This window comes from Oncorhynchus nerka, linkage group LG17 (assembly GCF_034236695.1).
Source record: "Oncorhynchus nerka isolate Pitt River linkage group LG17, Oner_Uvic_2.0, whole genome shotgun sequence".
NCBI classification, from domain to species: Eukaryota; Metazoa; Chordata; class Actinopteri; order Salmoniformes; family Salmonidae; genus Oncorhynchus; species Oncorhynchus nerka.
The window spans coordinates 46,701,750-46,715,541 of NC_088412.1; the positions used below are offsets into that span (position 1 = coordinate 46,701,750).

General features: G+C 44.4%; 1 pseudogene; it reads left to right on the forward strand.

The window, feature by feature from the left end:
- The first annotated feature begins 4,643 nt into the window (after nt 1–4,643).
- On the forward strand, nt 4,644–13,253 carry LOC115145410 (ubiquitin carboxyl-terminal hydrolase 1-like; annotated as a pseudogene).
- Nucleotides 13,254–13,792: the final 539 nt, after the last annotated feature.

Sequence of the window (13,792 nt, forward strand, 5' to 3'; positions counted from 1 at the left end):
AGAGGGACGAGGGATGGGGATTTGAAATCATTTCACTATTCGAATAGTATCATGAATTTTTATCTCTATATAATCGAAATACAAAATACACGTTTTTAACCTGAGCACTGCTGCATGAGGCAAAGAGGCTGGCGCTCTTTTGCTGCAGGTGAGTAGGGGCCGGTGAGATGGGAGCAAACAGACAGAGGGAGAGAGCGATGCAGTAGCATCTCCGCAACAGCCACAATGTTATTTATCATCCCTTATAACAGTGCCCCAGCTTGACTGGAGTAGCGTAGAAAAGCTAGCTAGCTAGGCTAATTGAGGCGACATGTTGTGCTTTCTCCCCAACCCGATTCAGGTAAAACAACAGCCTCGTTGTAGCCTACCTGCTCCTTTCAATTCCATAATTGTATTCCATATTGCATTATGTGTACTCTCACTTCACTTGCTACACATTGAGACACCTTGATTGGCCAAAATAAACAACAAGCTACACATGAAGGCTACGGCTACAATGAAAAGGTTGTTATATTGAATGTCATAGTATGTCCTTTTATGTAACAATGTCAGATGGATATCTTCATTTAATTTAGAAAACTTTTCAGTGTTAAGATATGTCACTTTTTTGGTCGCAAAAATGAATACTCACAAGTATCCAAATACTAACATCCATTCGGATATTAGAATATTCGATACCGTGCACATCCCTAGTCAAGACCTAATGTATTGTTCATCTTTTCTAGTAAATGGTTAAGCAAATGTGTGGTGTTTCCTTTCTGAACTAAATTCTCGATTTGTCTTTGGCAGGAGAAAGACCAGACTCTTGCCCTGACAGCAGGAAGAGTCCTTCAGAGGAACCACAGCCAGAGACATCCAAACCAGCAAGACCACACCACTGCTCCCAATGTGGAAAGCGTTTTTAAGTGGTTATGGAAGCTGAAAGGGCATGAGAGAACACACACAGGAGAAAGGCCTTACTACTGCTCTCAGTGTAGAAAAACATTTACCCAGTTAAGGAGTCTGAAGGAACACAAGAAAATACACACATGGGAGAAGCCTTACCATTGCTCCTTGTGTGGAAATAGTTTTACGCAGTTAGGCAACCTGAAAAGGCATGAGAGAACACACCCTCAAGAGAGACCAGACACTCACGATGATAACAGGAAGAGTCCCTCCGATGAACCAGACCCAGAGACGTCCAAACCAGCGAGACGAAACCACTGCTCCCAGTGTGGAAAGTTGTGGGACCCAAAAGAGGACACACACAGGAGAAAAGCCTTACCGTTGCTACAAATGCAGAAAAAGTTTTAGGTGGTTAGGTAGCCTGAAGGAGCATGAGAGAACACACACAGGAGAGAAGCCCTACCACTGCTCTCATTGTGGAAAGAGTTTTACCCAGTCAGGGGACCTGAAAAAGCATGAGTGAACACACACAGGAGAGAAACCCTACCATTGTTCTCACTGTGGAAATAGTTCTAGGTGGTTAAGGAGCCTGAAGGAGCATGAGAGAATACACACAGGAGAGAAGCCATACAACTGCGCCCAGTGTGGGAAGGCACTTTCTCGATTAGGGTACCTGAAAAGACACAGGAGAATTGAGAAGCTACAGTTGAAGTCGGAAGTTTACATACACCTTAGCCAAATCCATTTAAACTCAGTTTTTCACAATTCCTGACATTTAATCCTAGTAAAAATTCCCTGTTTTAGGTGGGTCAGAAGTTTACATACACTCAATTGGTATTTGGTAGCATTGCCTTTAAATTGTTTAACTTGGGTCAAATGTTTCAGGTAGCCTTCCACAAGCTTCCCACAATAAGTTGGGTGAATTTTGGCCCATTCCTACTGACAGAGCTGGTGTAACTGAGTCAGGTTTGTATGCCTCCTTTCTCGCACACGCTTTTTCAGTTCTATAGGATTGAGCTCAGGGCTTTGTGATGGTCACTCCAATACCTTAACTTTGTTGTCCTTAAGCCATTTTGCCACAACTTTGGAAGTATGCATGGGGTCACTCTGACAATTAATCCACACATAAAACGGCCAACCAAATCGTTTCTTGTCATCTCTCCTCCTTCCAGGCTTTTTAATCTTTGAACTTATATGGTGATCGGCATCTAAACCTTCATAGTATTACCACGACGACCGGCAACACAGTTTGTCTTTCAATCACCCACGTGGGTATAACCAATGAGGAGATGGCACGTGGGTACCTGCTTCTATAAACCAATGAGGAGATGGGAGAGGCAGGACTTTCAGCGTGATCTGTGTCAGAAATAGAAAGGACTTCTATTTATGTATGGTACAGAGATCGAAATTCCAAGGTGAAACATTGTTCCTGAGATCGGACAGGCAGACAGCTAGGCTTATATTAACCCCAGCTATTCCAAACGAAATGCTAGGCTGGAAATAATAATGTGCAAGTTTAGATAAATAAGGCTTTTCCAACCAGCACTGGATCAAAACAACCCATTTCATAATAAGTTATATTCTTCAAGAATCAATAGCTATATAGCCTCTGTATCTATACAATGAATTGCATTGAATTGCTATGTGATTCTTTGTAATGAATAGCACTATAAAAGTTGAATCTATTATTAATGAATGAATTAATGAAATAAAACGTTTTAAAAAATGGATGGATGTACTAATTCTGGATCTTCCCTTTATCTGGGCATTCTACTGAAGTTCTACACTTGTTTTTTTAATGTTGTTAATGTACAATATGTTTTTTTAATGTAGTCATTCGTTAAAGCCACCCTGTAAGATACCATCTAAGAGTGGGCCACCAACATAACATGGTTAACAATGGGTCAAATGTTACCCATTCAAGTACCTATCTGCAGTGTCTGTCATATGAAAGTGACTACCTATCTGCAGTGTCTGTCATATGAAAGTGACTACCTATCTGCAGTGTCTGTCATATGAAAGTGAAGTTCCAAAGGTTTCCAAAACCGTATCGCAAGTGAGGATTATTGTTTCTTAACGTTAAAACAGTGTCGGAAATGTACACATTGGCCCAGCTGTGGCCCATACATCCGACTGAGAACCCTAGAGAGGGCTATATGCCATCTTGTGTTCTCGAGATAGTCAAATGACTGAAATAGTCATTGGCGAGTTTAACGTGTAAATCTTGGTGAGGCTAACAAAAAACAAAAAATGGGGGATGCAACCCAGCAAAGCCACTACACAACATACACTTAGTATTACTTTTTTTTTTTTTTTTTACCCCTTTTTCATGGTATCCAATTGTTTAGTAGCTACTATCTTGTCTCATCGCTACAACTCCCGTACAGACTCGGGAGAGACGAAGGTTGAAAGTCATGCGTAATCCGATACACAACCCAACCAAGCCGCACTGGAGGTAGGCAAATAATTACAATTTAGCAGATTAACACTGGAGTGATAAATGATCAGATGGTCATGTGCAGGTAGAGATACTGGTGTGCAAAAGAGCAGAAAAGTAAATAAATAAAAACAGTATGGGGATGAGGTAGGTAAATTGGGTGGGCTTATTTACCAATGGACTATGTTCAGCTGCAGTGATCGGTCAGCTGCTCAGATAGCAGATGTTTAAAGTTGGTGATGGAGACAAAAGTCTCCAACTTCAGCAATTTTTGCAATTCGTTCCAGTCACAGGCAGCAGAGAACTGGAAGGAAAGGCGGCCAAATGAGGTGTTGGCTTTAGGGATGATCAGTGAGATACACCTGCTGGAGCGAGTGCTACGGGTGGGTGTTGCCATTGTGACCAGTGAACTGAGATATGGTGGAGCTTTACCTAGCATGGACTTGTAGATGACCTGGAGCCAGTGGGTCTGGCGACGAATATGTAGCGAGGGCCAGCCGACTAGAGCATACAGGTCGCAGTGGTGGGTGGTATAAGGTGCTTTAGTAACAAAACGGATGGCACTGTGATAAACTGCATCCAGTTTGCTGAGTAGAGTATTGGAAGCTATTTTGTAGATGACATCGCCGAAGGCGAGGATCGGTAGGATAGTCAGTTTTACTAGGGTACGTTTGGCGGCGTGAGTGAAAGAGGCTTTGTTGCGAAATAGAAAGCCGACTCTAGATTTTATTTTAGATTGGAGATGTTTGATGTGAGTCTGGAAGGAGAGTTTACAGTCTAGCCAGACACCTAGGTACTTATAGATGTCCACATATTCTAGGTCGGAACCATCCAGGGTGGTGATGCTAGTCGGGCGTGCGGGTGCAGGCAGTGAACGGTTGAAAAGCATGCATTTGGTTTTACTAGCGTTTAAGAGCAGTTGGAGGCCACGGAAGGAGTGTTGTATGGCATTGAAGCTCGTTTGGAGGTTAGATAGCACAGTGTCCAAGGAAGGGCCAGAAGTATACAGAATGGTGTCGTCTGCGTAGAGGTGGATCAGGGAATCGCCGCAGCAAGAGCAACATCACTGATATATACAGAGAAAAGAGTCGGCCCGAGAATTGAACCCTGTGGCACCCCCATAGAGACTGCCAGAGGACCGGACAACATGCCCTCCGATTTGACACACTGAACTCTGTCTGCAAAGTAGTTGGTGAAACAGGCAATGCAGTTATTAGAAAAACCGAGGCTACTGAGTCTGCCGATAAGAATATGGTGATTGACAGAGTCGAAAGCCTTGGCCAGGTCGATGAATGCGGCTGCACAGTACTGTCTTTTATCGATGGCGGTTATGATATCGTTTAGTACCTTGAGCGTGGCTGAGGTGCACCCGTGGCCGGCTCGGAAATCAGATTGCAGAGCAGAGAAGGTACGGTGGGATTCGAGATGGTCTGTGATCTTTTTGTTGACTTGGCTTTCGAATACCTTAGATAGGCAGGGCAGGATGGATATAGGTCTGTAACAGTTTGGGTCCAGGGTGTCTCCCCCTTTGAAGAGGGGGATGACCGCGGCAGCTTTCCAGTCCTTGGGGATCTCAGACGATATTAAAGAGAGGTTGAACAGGCTGGTAATAGGGGTTGCGACAATGGTGGCAGATAGTTTCAGGAATAGAGGGTCCAGATTGTCAAGCCCAGCTGATTTGTATGGGTCCAGGTTTTGCATCTCTTTCAGAACATCTGCTATCTGGATTTGGGTAAAGGAGAAGCTGGGGAGGCTTGGGTAAGTAGCTGCGGGGGGGGGGGGGGGGGCGGAGCTGTTGGCCGAGGTTGGAGTAGCCAGGAGGAAGGCATGGCCAGTCGTTGAGAAATGCTTGTTGAAGTTTTCTATTAACATGGATTTATCGGTGGTGACTGTGTTACCTAGCCTCAGTGCAGTGGGCAGCTGGGAGGAGGTGCTCTTGTTCTTCATGGACTTTACAGTGTCCCAGAACGTTTTGGAGTTAGAGCTACAGGATGCAAATTTCTGCTTGAAAAAGCTGGCCTTTGCTTTCCTGACTGACTGCGTGTATTGGTTCCTGACTTCCCTGAACAGTTGCATATCGTGGGGACTATTCGATGCTATTGCAGTCCGCCATAGGATGTTTTTGTGCTGGTCGAGGGCAGTCAGGTCTGGAGTGAAACAAGGACTATATCTGTTCTTAGTTCTGCATTTTTTGAACGGAACATGCTTATCTAAGATGGTGAGGAAGTTACTTTTAAAGAATGACCAGGCATCCTCAACTGACGGGATGAGGTCAATATCCTTCCAGGATACCCGGGCCAGGTCGATTAGAAAGGCCTGCTCGCAGAAGTGTTTTAGGGAGCGTTTGACAGTGATGAGGGGTGGTCGTTTGACAGCGGACCCGTAGCGGATACAGGCAATGAGACAGTGATCGTTGAGATCCTGATTGAAGGTGTATTTGGGGGGCCAGTTGGTCAGGATAAAGTCCATGAGGGTGCCCATGTTTACAGATTTAGGGTTGTACCTGGTGGGTTCCTTGATGATTTGTGTGAGATTGAGGGCATCTAGCTTAGATTGTAGGACTGCCGGGGTGTTAAGCATATCCCAGTCTAGATTAAACCTCATAGGAAGATTGTTTCATTTTATGGAGGTTTCATTTAGGTTTCTCTGTTCAACTAAATACTGTGCTTGTGTTTGACAGGAGAGAGACCAGATTCTCAATCTGACAGCGGGAAGAGTCCTTCAGGGAATTAGACCCAGAAACGCAAATAAAACAGCGAGACGACACCACTACTCTCATTATGGAAAGACTTTTACCTGGTCCAGTAATGTAAAAGATCATGAGAGGACACACACAGGAAAAAAGCCATTCCAATGTGAAAATAGATTTTTACAATCACAGGACCTAAAATCCCACACGAGAACACACACAAGGAGAGAAGCCTCACCAATGCCCCCAGTGTGGAAATCTTTTTAACCGGTTAGGACACCTCAAAACGCATGAGGACACACACACAAGAAAAGCCCTACCAATGCTTCCTGTGTTTTAAAGAGTTTTACCCAGTTAGGAAACCTGAATAAGCATGACCGGAAACACTGGAGGGGAGAAACCCTACCACTGCTCCCAGTGTAAAAACAGCTTTACCTAAATGAAGGCACCTAAATAGACATGGAAGAACACATACACAGGGAGGGGAAGACATACCACTGTTGTAATTGTGAAAATACATTTTCCTCGACAGAGAACCTGAAACCACATGGTGTTCTGACTTATGTTTTTGAATGAGAATGCAATATTTTTTGTTTGTTTATGCCACATGAAATCATATTGTATGTATGAAAACTTACCCAATAATAGACCTCCTCTTTAAAAAAAAAATCTCAAATCAGTTAAAGATTTTGCTGTGTTTAAAAAAAAAAAATCCTACACTATGAGGTTGGAATAATACTGTCTAATTGTGAACAAGATGACAATGTCCTTTTAGTGTAAGAGCTGTTAGGAAAGAACACCTGAAATTTCTGCCGGTTTTGGTGGGAGGGAGTCTTGGGCTTCCAGGGTGACATCAGCATGCGGTGAAATAGTTAGCCTAATAGTCCAATAACAAAAGAGATTTCCAAAACTGTCTGCCAATAACAGCTCATTTTCAGCTCATTAAACATTTCAAAAATGTAATTTGTTTTAATGATTAACTTGGATATATCAGATACAAGTATAAACCCTCAGATATTGCTCCCTACATGATTTGGATATGTTCAAATGTAATCTATTTAATAGATCAATAGAATGTACATTTCTTGACTCTAACCTTGAATATAGTCATTTTGTTAGAGTTAATTTGTGTACTTTTAAGAGCTACGTTCCACTAGATTCTGTGTTGGGCAGAAGAAAGACGTGTTTGATTGAATCTGGATATTTTATATTGAACTGGAGGAGTGTGACATTTACATGTGAGAGATGTGATAATATATATATATATATATATATATAAACATAAACATACATATACACACACACAGTGGGGAGAACAAGTATTTGATACACTGCCGATTTGGCAGGTCTTCCTACTTACACAGCATGTAGAGGTCTGTCATTTTTATCATTGGTACACTTCAACTGTGAGAGACGGAATCTAAAACAAAAATCCAGAAAATCACATTGTATGATTTTTAAGTAATTAATTTTCATTTTATTGCATGACATAAGTATTTGATACATCAGAAAAGCAGAACTTAATATTTGGTACAGAAACCTTTGTTTGCAATTACAGAGATCATACGTTTCCTGTAGTTCTTGACCAGGTTTGCACACACTGCAGCAGGGATTTTGGCCCACTCCTCCATACAGACCTTCTCCAGATCCTTCAGGTTTCGGGGCTGTCGCTGGGCAATATGGACTTTCAGCTCCCTCCAAAGATTTTCTATTGGGTTCAGGTCTGGAGACTGGCTAGGCCACACCAGGACCTTGAGATGCTTCTTATGGAGCCACTCCTTAGTTGCCCTGGCTGTGTGTTTTGGGTCGTTGTCATGCTGGAAGACCCAGCCACGACCCATCTTCAATGCTCTTTCTGAGGGAAGGAGGTTGTTGGCCAAGATCTCGCGATACATGGCCCCATCCATCCTCCCCTCAATACGGTGCAGTCGTCCTGTCCCTTTTGCAGAAAGCATCCCCAAAGAATGTTTCCACCTCCATGCTTCATGGTTGGGATGGTGTTCTTGGGGTTGTACTCATCCTTCTTCTTCCTCCAAACACGGCGAGTGGAGTTTAGACCAAAAAGCTCAATTTTTGTCTCATCAGACCACATGACCTCCTCCAATTCGCCTCTGGATCATCCAGATGGTCATTGACAAACTTCAGACAGGCCTGGACATGCGCTGGCTTGAGCAGGGGGGCCTTGTGTGCGCTGCAGGATTTTAATCCATGACGGCGTAGTGTGTTACTAATGGTTTTCTTTGAGAATGTGGTCCCAGCTCTTTTCAGATCATTGACCAGGTCCTGCCGTGGAGTTCTGGGCTGATCCTTCACCTTCCTCATCATCATTGATGCCCCACGAGGTGAGATCTTGCATGGAGCCCCAGACCGAGGGTGATTGACCGTCATCTTGAACTTCTTCCATTTTCTAATAATTACGCCAACAGTTGTTGCCTTCTCACCAAGCTGCTTGCCTATTGTCCTGTAGCCCATCCCAGCCTTGTGCAGGTCTACAATTTTATCCCTGATGTCCTTACACCCTCTCTGGTCTTGGCCATTGTGGAGCGGTTGGAGTCTGTTTGATTGATTGAGTGTGTGGACTGTCGTGGAAATTTCCTCTATTTACCAAATCATGGGAGCAAACCACACACACAAGTCAGAGTTAGTTATCAAAGTCCATCTTTAATTATATGAGCTCTATCACAATCCTGTGACTCTCAGGTAATTCAGTGTCTCTCAGTGAATTCTCTGAGAGACCCCTCTGCATTGCAACTGCGATCCTTTAATAGCAAAGAACACACATAGTCAGACAGCATAGACATAATAAATCGTTCATCTTTGTCTCCTTACTCAAACCCCAGAACCATAAACCAACCCTCCATATCAACAGGCATATATCAAATCCATCCTATCTTGACAAGATCACAGAGACACACTGACTGGCACACAGACATTGTGGAGCCAAGAGATACACGCTTGATGATCCCTTGACCACTCCCCTCTCTGCGGCCCATGCAACTTAGTCTTGACAGAGAACAGATACTGCAACCCTGCCACAGTATTATACAAAAATAACATTCTTGATGAGAAGTAACTTACAAACATATGATGAATATAAAACATCTTACCTATGTTACCAACCAATTCTGATTATTTCCACAACAGGACAGGTGTATTTTATACAGGTAATGAGTTCAAACAGGTGCAGTTAATACAGGTAATGAGTGGAGAACAGGAGGGCTTCTTAAAGAAAAACTAACAGGTCTGTGAGAGCCGGAATTCTTACTGGTTGGTAGGTGATCAAATACTTATGTCATGCAATAAAATGCAAATGAATTACTTAAAAATCATACAATGTGATTTACAGACCTCTACATGCTTTGTAAGTAGGAAAACCTGCAAAATCGGCAGTGTATCAAATACTTGTTCTCCCCACTGTATATTTTTTTCTAATATAATCTTTGAGAACTAACAATCACCAACATAAAAGCTGGACAGTCCGGGAGAATCAAAATATAAAAAATAATATGCATTTAGGAATATTTTTATCATGGCATGGGGACCTCATAGATTGTATGATGTTTGAGTCACTCAGATAGCATAAGCCATGGGAAAATGTGTAGAATTCCAGGAAATTTGCTTTAGAACAGCTACATTTTGTCACTGCAACCAACAAATACCCATAAAACCTAGAGGTCAAACAGGGAAATGTTTCCAATCGTTTTTCCACCATTCATTTTTCCCATAGGGGAATTTAGAAACACTTCAAATAATGGTTGTGCTTTGCGTATTCTTACCCTGGCATGATGTTTGGGTGACCATGTAAATCTCTCTAGGACAAGGTGACTTTCATCAATATATTCACTTAGTTTCCAGATTTGGCCTATATCCCAGGTTTTTTCGGACCTGATTAGCAAGCTCTACCACCCAAATAATGTAGACCTGGTCTGCTGCTATACAGACCTATTGATACAGTATTTGTACTTTGCTCTTTTGTCAGTAATAAAAACATTTATAAAAAAAAGTGAAACTGCTCTGTGTCTCTATAAATTAAAGTACATTCTCCATATTACACAACCATTATATCAGAACATTCTGAAACACTTTACCTCATGAATGTGACCCAGTACTGCGGGGCCTTGCGGTAGGGCTGGGTTCTGAACTGAGTGTGTTGACTAGTTTGTGTGGAGGCTTGGCCAGCTCCCCTTCAGTGAACTTGTCAGGGTGGACTAGGTAGCTGGACTGGAGCTGTTCCATTCAGGTGATCAAACTGTGGAAACTATCCAGCAACTCCATGTGATTCGGCACCACCTCTTCTAGACCCCCTGACTGCTGAGAGGGGTAGGCACTTGATATGTCTCATTTAGAAGTAAAAAAAAAGAAGGATTCTTAATGAGAATAACTTGTATTAATAAATATTCAATATTTGACTGAGTCTGATTAGTGTTTTACATTCAGCTGAATCCCAAATACGAGGGATACCTACAGCACTACACCCAGGAGGTGCTCCAATGCATCCTGGGATTCATGCAGGAGGCCTCATAGACCATCAGGAAGGAACAGAAGGGTGACCAGGATGATGATGTCAGAGTTCAAGCCCAGAAACTGCCACCACTGTGGGCACCAAAACAAACTGCAACAGAGGAGCAGGCTAAAACTTCAGAAATCTCACTTAACGATGATGGTCAAACAAGCGATAAGAGGAAGAGTGACACCGAGGCAGGCCAAGAAGGCAGTATCGTCAGCCGAAAACGGGAAACCTCTCACCCAACCCAAGAGGAAGTCCTCCAGTGACATCACTGTAGCGCCAAAATTCATAGGCGAAGAAGAGGGGTAGAACAAGCAGGAAGAAGAGAAGGAAAGCGACGTGGAAGGGAAAGGAGAGGTGGCTCCTAAAGAGGCAGAGGTGAAGAAGAGGCCCAAGCTGAGCTTGGCTGTCCTCGGGGAAGCAGCCCAGCATCTTCTCTAAGTTCATGGGATGGATTAGCTGCCACACAGGAGGGAAGACAGAGACAGCCGAACCTGACCAGGAGGAGACGCAGAGTAGCCAACCTCTGGAGAACGGTGGGGAACACAGGAAAAACCCCTCGGGAGAAAGTAAGAGAGGAAGCGGAGGAGAAAGCTGAAAGTGAGGTCATAGCCGAGTACATGTCGTTGGAAATCCATTTCATCGACCGTGTCCTGTCTGTCATATTTTTTATTTTACCCTTGCTTTAGCCATTGTGTTTTGTCTATTACTATGTTGAATCCGGACTCTCCTCTTTTCCTCTCCCCTGTCCAGAGTGCCTGGGTGTGGACCTGATGGAGCGTTTGTTCCAGGGCCTTCTGGTGTTGAGGACACGCTGTCTGGAATGTGAGTGTCACGCTGAGAGGAGAGAAGACTCCCAGGACATCAGTGTCCCAGTGCAGGCGGACTCTACCACACACGCGCACACGTTAGCACATGGTCACACATACATGAACAGTCACCACTTAAACAAGCGGTTTCAAAGATCAGCCCAAACAACAGTCTCCACAATGTATATCCTCTCATATTACAACCATCTCACCCTAACACCCTCTCCTCTGCTCTGCTCTCCACCCCTCCAGTCTCCCCTGACCCCAAGCTGGAGCTGAAAACTCTGAAGTGGGCCATCTCCCAGTTTGCCTCGTTGGAGAGGATCGTAGGAGAGTACCTCTGTGAGACCTGCCACCACTACACTGAGGCTGAGAGGAGTCTGCCGTTTGATAAAACCCCCCCAGAGGTCGTCACCATCCACCTCAAGTGCTTCTCTGTCCTTTATAATGCCCCCTGTCTCAAGTCTGCTTGGTTTTGCACTTACTCTAGTTAGTGGATGGATACTTTGCCACTTCCATACAACTTCAACACACAATCAGATATAATATAACACAGAAGCGCAACACCACATTATACAACAGTACTTGGTAAGCCGATCTGACGGAAAAAGGACGGTGTAAAGGTTCAGTGTGCGTTTAGATTAGTTCAGTGTTTGTTTTGCAACCATCTTTGTAACCTCTGTGTCTCAAGCTACTCAGCATGCGTAGACTGACGCTCTCTCTCCCTCTCTGTGTTGTTCAGGAAGGACCCGTACGCCAGCCTCTCAAAGGTGAATACCCCCTTACAGACCCCTTTCAAGCGCTCTCTGGAGGAGTGGTGCGTGCACCCCTCAGCCACTGGAGGGCAGCACTACCAGCTGTTTGCTGTGGTCATTCACAGAGCTGTCACCATCTCCAGCGGACGGTACACCACCTACATCAGGATGATGGACAGCAAGGACACCAAGGTCCACCTGCCCGAGGGGGATGAGAAGCAGAGCGGAGAGGAAGAGGTGTTGGATTATGATGAAGGGGAAGTGTCTTAGTCTCAATGGTAAAGGACAAAATGGTTCTGCTAACGCCAACTCTGCCAGCACCACAATAAACAGCAAGCTGGGGGCCAAGAAGGCCTCAGAGGGGGTGGGACTGCTGGGGGGCCAGAGGAGCCTGTCCAGCTATGACTTTGGGGGCAACAAGCAGACAGCCAACCCAGACAAGGCAGCTTCTACTGGGACAGACAACATCACCACCAGATGATCCAGATGGATTTCCAGGGCCCCAGGACACAGTAGTAATGGAGGGATAAAGGAGGAGGCTGAGGAAGTCCTTGTGGCTGGGTGCGAGGGGGCTGGAGGTGGGGTGTCTACGGAGCAGGCCCCAAGCAGCCTGCTGCAGAACGAGGGGAAGTGGATGCTTTTTGATGACTCTGAAGTGCTTTTTTTCTGAGGAGGACTTCCTGAGAGCCTGCTCTACTTCTACTCCATACCTGTTATTTTACAGGAGGGTCTTCCGCCAGGGACACCACTTTGTATGTGTGTGGGTCAGTGGTGGTTGTAGCTTGTATGGCTCCCTGCTCTACTCCATACTCCATACAGGAGGGTCTTCCGCCAGGGACACCACTTTGTATGTGTGTGGGTCAGTGGTGGTTGTAGCTTGTATGGCTCCCTGGGAGGGTCTTCCGCCAGGGACCCACCTTTCAGCCCCCTCCCCAGACAACACCACTTTGTATGTGTGTGGGTCAGTCTGTGAAACCCATATATTCACAGTATTATGAATTATGAATTAATTGTGGTTTATTTGGTAGCATTTCGTAGTGTGACTGATTTTACTCATTGCATTAGTACTGTAGAAAGTTAGAGGTGCGCTATTTGATAGATTCCCCCGCTCCCCCCTACCTCGGTCTTCCAGTGGGGAGACCCCGCCCCCCTCCCCATCGCGTACTTCTGACCATACGCAGATTAAAACCTGTTTTTCTGAGCAATCTTTCAAATTGTTAGGACATGTAAACAACTTAATCGGCGTTCCAGTAGTGTATTTGACCTGCTTACACCAGCCGAGCAAGCCCCCCTCTTTAGACCTAGTGAAGTGAGTTTGGAACAACTAAATTAATGCTTAGTAGAATAGTTTTCACATACCAACGTTATGTCCAAACTCCAAATCAAATATGCTTCCCAAAAATGGTAGAACGTTTATTTTGATTGGCCATTTGCTGATGTGTCCATGTAAGTAGTTTGGTGGTGTAGATGCTGGGGGGGGGGTAAACTATGCATGTAAACAGGATTATTAGGGGTATCGTTCTTCTTGCCAAATATTTAAACATTTTAATCAAATGTATTAATCTGTCTACCCACAATAATCGCATTATTGTGTGCATGTAACCATACTCAGTGTAGCCCACCGAATCACATTGGAGCGAGCTGTTCATTTTGTCTCCCTAATTTGCATACTGGTAACCTTTTTGGCTGTTAATCTGCAGATAAATTGTG